Below are 6,000 nucleotides of genomic sequence, written 5' to 3' on the forward strand. Positions count from 1 at the left end.
AAACAGACGTCATCGAGTGCTTCCAGAATGGACTCTACGATCGACGAACATACCAAGACTTCAGTAGACGACGACCAGCTAATGTAAAAGACCTCAAAGTCACGGTACAACAGTGGGCAGATGAAGAGGACAAAGAGAGAGAACGGTTCGGCTCTCATCGCAACTGTGGACACGACAACAACAACAATGACCAGGATCGAACTCGACACAATGATACTCGAAACAACTTTTTGAGTAATCAGAATCGCAAAAGGAAGCTCGACAACACCGTTGCTGCCATGACTAACTCCGAGAAAAAGGGATCCCGCAAAAATGATGAAGGGCCAACCTTCACCGAGCTACTCAAAAAGCAGTGCCCATGGCACCTGACTAGCAAACACTCGGCAATAGACTGCTACAGCATGCGCCGAATAATGCAAGACTTACCCGCACCACCACCTACTGAAGAATACAGCAAGAAAAAAGTGTTGGGATACGAGGTAGGCTACGCTAGCGCAAATCAAAATGTTTAACCGCATAAACCAGGAAAACTGTCGTATAAGGATCACAGGATTACCACTCGACGCACTGATGCGGAAGATGTAGATTTGCGTCGATGCAGCGAAGTCGATCAGCATAGTCGTACGTAGTCGATCACGTCGACGTCCAGCAGTTCCTCAGCAGCTCGTCCACGTGCAGCATGATCGCCCTCGTGCCGCGGCTCGTCGTGACTCGTCGGCGACTCATCGGCGGCTTGTCCAAGTGCTGCAGGCGCAACACCTCCAAGGTATCCACACGTGCAGGGAGGAAGCGTCGCAAGCCGGACTGCTAGGTCCGCGAGTTGCAATAGGCGAGGGTGTGGGAGGCAAAGCAAATGTGTTTCGCCAAAAATGTGTAAACCCTAGGGCGCCCCCACCCCTCTATTTATAGAGGTTCCTGACGGGCCTCTGGGTCCGAGGCCAAGAGAGCATGAGATGGAAAAGGCAATGCGAGAGCAATCCAGAAGGATTGAAGATTATGAAGAAAAACTTAGGGTGATGCAAGGGTTTATCAAAGCCAGCAGGAGCATGGCGGATAGAGCAAGGGAAGAAGCTGAATCCAATGTCCATAGGCTGGAGGCAGAAAGGTTCCAACAGCTAGACGAGATTCTGTCACTTCGTCTAGCCCTGGAAGAAATGCAGGCTCAGGCACCTGCACAAAATATTGTCAATGTCCCACCACCTCCCCCACCAGAAGAGCCTCAACCACCGAACCCGGAGGAAGCGGATCAACTAGTATCTGTGATAGAAATGGAAGAAGATCCGGTGCCACCAGTAGATCCTGAGATAGATCTATATGCTCATGAGAATCTGGAGGGTTTTGACGTGGATATGGAGGACGACCAGGGTGAAGTCCCTGCGGGAAATCAACAGTTTGCTTGGGCCAATGCCAATGTCGATGGACTAGATCCTCAGGGCTATGGACCCATGCAGCAATGGGGAGAAGAAGAACCCGAAGGCGGAGAAGAAGAAGAGGATCCTGAAGAAATGGAAGGAAACTCTGGAATTAGCACCTCTGATACTTCCCGCACTTGGAGTGACTACGGACCGGAGTCCGGGAGTGAAAATTCTATCAATCAAGCCCCACCTGTTGCTCCCCCAGGGCAAACCTTGATGACCGTGGACCAAGACGTCCTGCAGGAAGCCATGGCTCGACTGGGGCTAAATGCCGAGGAGCTAGGCATTTTCCCTTATGATGGTTGAAGTGAACTTGGTTTGAAAGTGTTGTAATATATTCTTGTAAGATATGTGTGTTGGACAAGTGGTACGAAGGGGCCTTGTAAAAATTAACTCTAAGGCATGTATTATAAATAAGTATGTGTGTAAGTATGTTTTGTATGTGAGCATGTTGTGATGTGTGACATGTTAGTGTGCAGAAAATTGTTGATAAAATGCACCTTAGATATTAATATCTTGTTACTCTTGACAGCATGACGGATCCCAGAGAACCACGAGCTTCAGGTTCTGGAGGTCAGGAAGAGGATTTACCAAGAGCACCCACACTGGCTGACGCCATAGCCAGTCTGATGAACTCTGGGGCAGAACAAGCCCGATTACTCCAGATGATAGTACAGAACACTGGCAACGGTGGACGTAGGAGAGATCCGGAGCAGGGTGTGTCCTACACCCAATTTCTGGAAACCCGTCCCCCAGTATTCTTGAAGGCCGAGCATCCACTGGAGGCTAACGAGTGGCTTCAAGCCATGGAACAAAAATTTCGAGTAATCCCCCAATGTACTGCCGCTCAGAAGGCCGAATTTGCAGGGCTTCAGCTTCAAGGTCCCGCAGCAACTTGGTGGACCAGTCATCTGGCCAGGCAGCCAGTGGGTAGGGAAGTCACGTGGGAAGATTTTAAGGAAGCCTTTCGGACGCAGTTCGTACCGGAAGGTGTCATGAGAATGAAACTAGAACAGTTTTTAGGACTGCAACAAGGAACTCGCAGTATTCTGGCATATACCAGTGAGTTCGACCACTTAGCCCAATATGCGCCAGAGCATGTCAACACTGAATCCAGAAAGAGGGATTGTTATCTCCGAGGACTTAACGCAAGAATGCAGGAAAAGTTATCCACCTGCACTTTCGCCGATTACAGCTCCGCGGTGAGTATAGCCATTACCGCGAAAGAAAAGATGAAAATTTTGGATGAAACTTTGAAGAAAGAATAAGCATTGAAAAGGAAGAATGTCCCTTCTGGAAATTTTGGGAATGCTCCCCAGAGAATGAGGATGGTATATAGAGGTCCTCCCTGACCCATGTATCGTCCTTCATTCCAGCAACGACCTTTCCAGTCCTGGAATGCTAGAGCTCCCAGTGCTGCCCCTCATCCTGGAATTACACCACCTCTCGGGTTTCGTAACCCTACTCCTTCAGGAACTCCATAGGTTTGTTTCAACTGTGGAAAGTCAGGACACTTCGCCCGAGACTGTCGTTTCCCCAAAATTGGGGGAAACGCAAACTTGAAGAGTCAGACCTCGGGCCAAGGCACTGGACAAAAGTTTGTCCGTCGCAAGTTTGTCAACACCAAGACGGGACAAGCTCATTATATGACTATAGAAGAAATTCCAGAAGGAGAGCCTATCCTAGCAGGTATGTATCTTGTTAACAATTATCCTGCTATGGTTTTATTTGATTCAGGCGCATCGCATACCTTTATAAGTAGAAAGTTTGTTACACAACATCAACTAGAGGTTCATACCTTAAATGTCAAGTATGCTATTCAAGCTACTGGGGTCACACAGAATACAAATCAAGTAGCTCGCAATGTGATTTTAAACCTAGAAGGAAATAAGGTGGGAGCTTATCCTTTAATTCTGGAAGATCAAGGAATAGATCTTATTTTGGGAGTAAATTGGATGAAAGAACATGAAGTTCAAATTAATATGGTTACTCGGTTCGTTAGCATGAAAGATGACCAAGGCCACTCTTTCGAGCTCCAATTACCCGCTCATCCTTGTTTGGACCAGATGGTCAAAAAGACTAGAGCAGTGACTCTAGAATCTATTCCTGTGGTTAATGAGTTTCTAGATGTATTTCCAGAAGATTTGCCTGGGCTACCGCCTGATAGAGCGGTAGAATTCACTATTGAGTTAGAACCAGGCACCGCTCCTATTTCTAGAAGACCATATCGAATGCCACCTAAAGAGCTAGCAGAGTTAAAAACACAACTCCAAGAACTGTTGGATAAGGGTTTTGTCCGACCTAGCACTTCACCCTGGGGCTGCCCAGCTCTTTTTGTTAAAAAGAAAGATGGCACATTAAGGTTATGTGTGGATTACCGCCCTTTGAATGCGGTAACCATCAAGAACAAGTATCCGCTACCATAGATTGATTTGTTGTTCGACCATTTGTCCGGAGCTAAGGTCTTTTCAAAAATCGACCTTCGGTCAGGGTACCATCAGATTAAGATAAAACCCGAGGACATACCAAAAACAGCCTTTTCGACCCGATATGGACTATATGAGTATTTGGTTATGTCTTTCGGACTAACAAATGCCCCAGTGCATTTTATGTACCTCATGAATTCAGTATTTATGCCGGAACTAGACAAATTTGTGGTCGTCTTTATAGACGATATCCTTGTCTTTTCTAAAAATGAGGAGAAACATGCACAACACTTGCGCATTGTTCTAAATAGACTCCGAGAACACCAGTTGTATGCCAAGTTTAGTAAGTGTGAATTCTGGTTAAAGAAAGTTCCATTCCTTGGGCACATACTGTCCGAAAAAGGAATCGAAGTAGATCCCGGAAAAGTCAAGGATATACTGGATTGGAAGTCACCAACTTCTGTTCATGAAGTAAGAAGTTTCTTGGGAATGGCTGGCTATTACCGTAGATTCATTCCCAATTTCTCAAAGGTTTCTAAACCAATCACAGAGTTATTAAAGAAGGACATAAAATTTGAATGGAAACCTGAGTGTGAGGAATCATTCCAAGTCTTGAAGAAATTACTGACTACAGCCCCAGTGCTAGCTCAACCTGACATAGAGAAACCTTTTGATGTATACTGTGATGCCTCAGGAACAGGCATCGGGTGTGTTCTGATGCAAGAAGGCAGGGTTGTTGCTTATGCTTCTCGTCAATTGAAGCGTCATGAAGAGCATTACCCTACCCATGATTTAGAGCTTGCTGCCGTAGTGCATGCACTAAAGATATGGCGACACTATCTTTTAGGTAGTGAATGTCGTATCTTTACCAACCACAAAAGCTTGAAATACATCTTCACTCAGATGGACTTGAACATGAGGCAAAGACGGTGGCTAGAACTGATTAAAGACTATAAACTAGAAATTCATTACCATCCTGGTAAGGCTAATGTGGTGGCCGACGCCTTGAGCAGAAAGGCCCAATGCCACTGCACTACCGTCCAGTCTAACCTGAAGACCTTGTGTGAAGAAATGGGAGAATTAAGTTTGGAAATAGTAAAACAAGGCACACTTCAGAATATTATGGTTCAAGATACCCTAAAAGAAAGAATCATAACAGCCCAAAAAGAAGATCCATGGATTAAGACACTTTATCAGCAAAACGCCGAGGGGAAGATTCCCGAATTTAATCAAGAAGAAGATGGGGGACTGTATTTCAAGAACAGGATAGTGGTTCCTAAAGATGAGGACCTGAGGAAATTAATCTTAGAAGAAGCACATTTGTCCAAGTTCTCCATTCATCCCGGAACAAATAAAATGTACCAAGATTTAAAGCAAAGATTTTGGTGGGCCAAAATGAAACCTGAAATTGCAAGATATGTATCAGAATGTGACACTTGCCAAAGAGTTAAACCCATACTACAAAAGTCGGCAGGTTTGTTACAACCTTCAGAAATTCCGGTCTGGAAATGGGAAGATATTTCTATGGATTTCATAGTGGGATTGCCTACCACTTCAAAGGGGTATGATTCCATCTGGGTTATTGTCGATCGCCTTACTAAGTCAGCTCACTTTATTCCAGTCAAGACTACTTACCCGGTGTCGACATATGCCAAACTCTATATAGCCCGGATTGTATCCTTGCACGGAGTGCCAAAGACCATAATCTCCGATCGAGGTTCCCAGTTTGTTTCTAGATTCTGGGAACGACTGCAAAAGGACATGGGTACTACTCTCATTAGACGTTCTGCTTATCATCCTCAAACTGGAGGACAGACAGAAAGGGTCAATCAAATTTTAGAAGACATGTTAAGAGCATGTGTCCTTACCTTCTCTAAGCTATGGGATGAATGTTTGCCCCTAGCCGAGTTCTCCTATAATAATAGCTATCAAGCTAGCATTAAGATGGCACCTTTCGAAGACTTGTATGGTCGAAGATGCCGAACTCCTCTAAATTGGTCAGGAGTAGGAGAAAGGACATATCTGGGATCGGACTTGGTTATGGAAACCGAGGAGAAGGTCCAGAAGATTCGCAAACATTTAGAAGTAGCCCAGTCCCGGCAAAAGAGTTATTCAGACAAAAGAAGACGGTCCTTGGAATTTTATGCCGGAGATTTTGT

Source organism: Setaria viridis, chromosome 3, assembly GCF_005286985.2.
Source record: "Setaria viridis chromosome 3, Setaria_viridis_v4.0, whole genome shotgun sequence".
In the NCBI taxonomy this organism is placed as follows: Eukaryota; Viridiplantae; Streptophyta; class Magnoliopsida; order Poales; family Poaceae; genus Setaria; species Setaria viridis.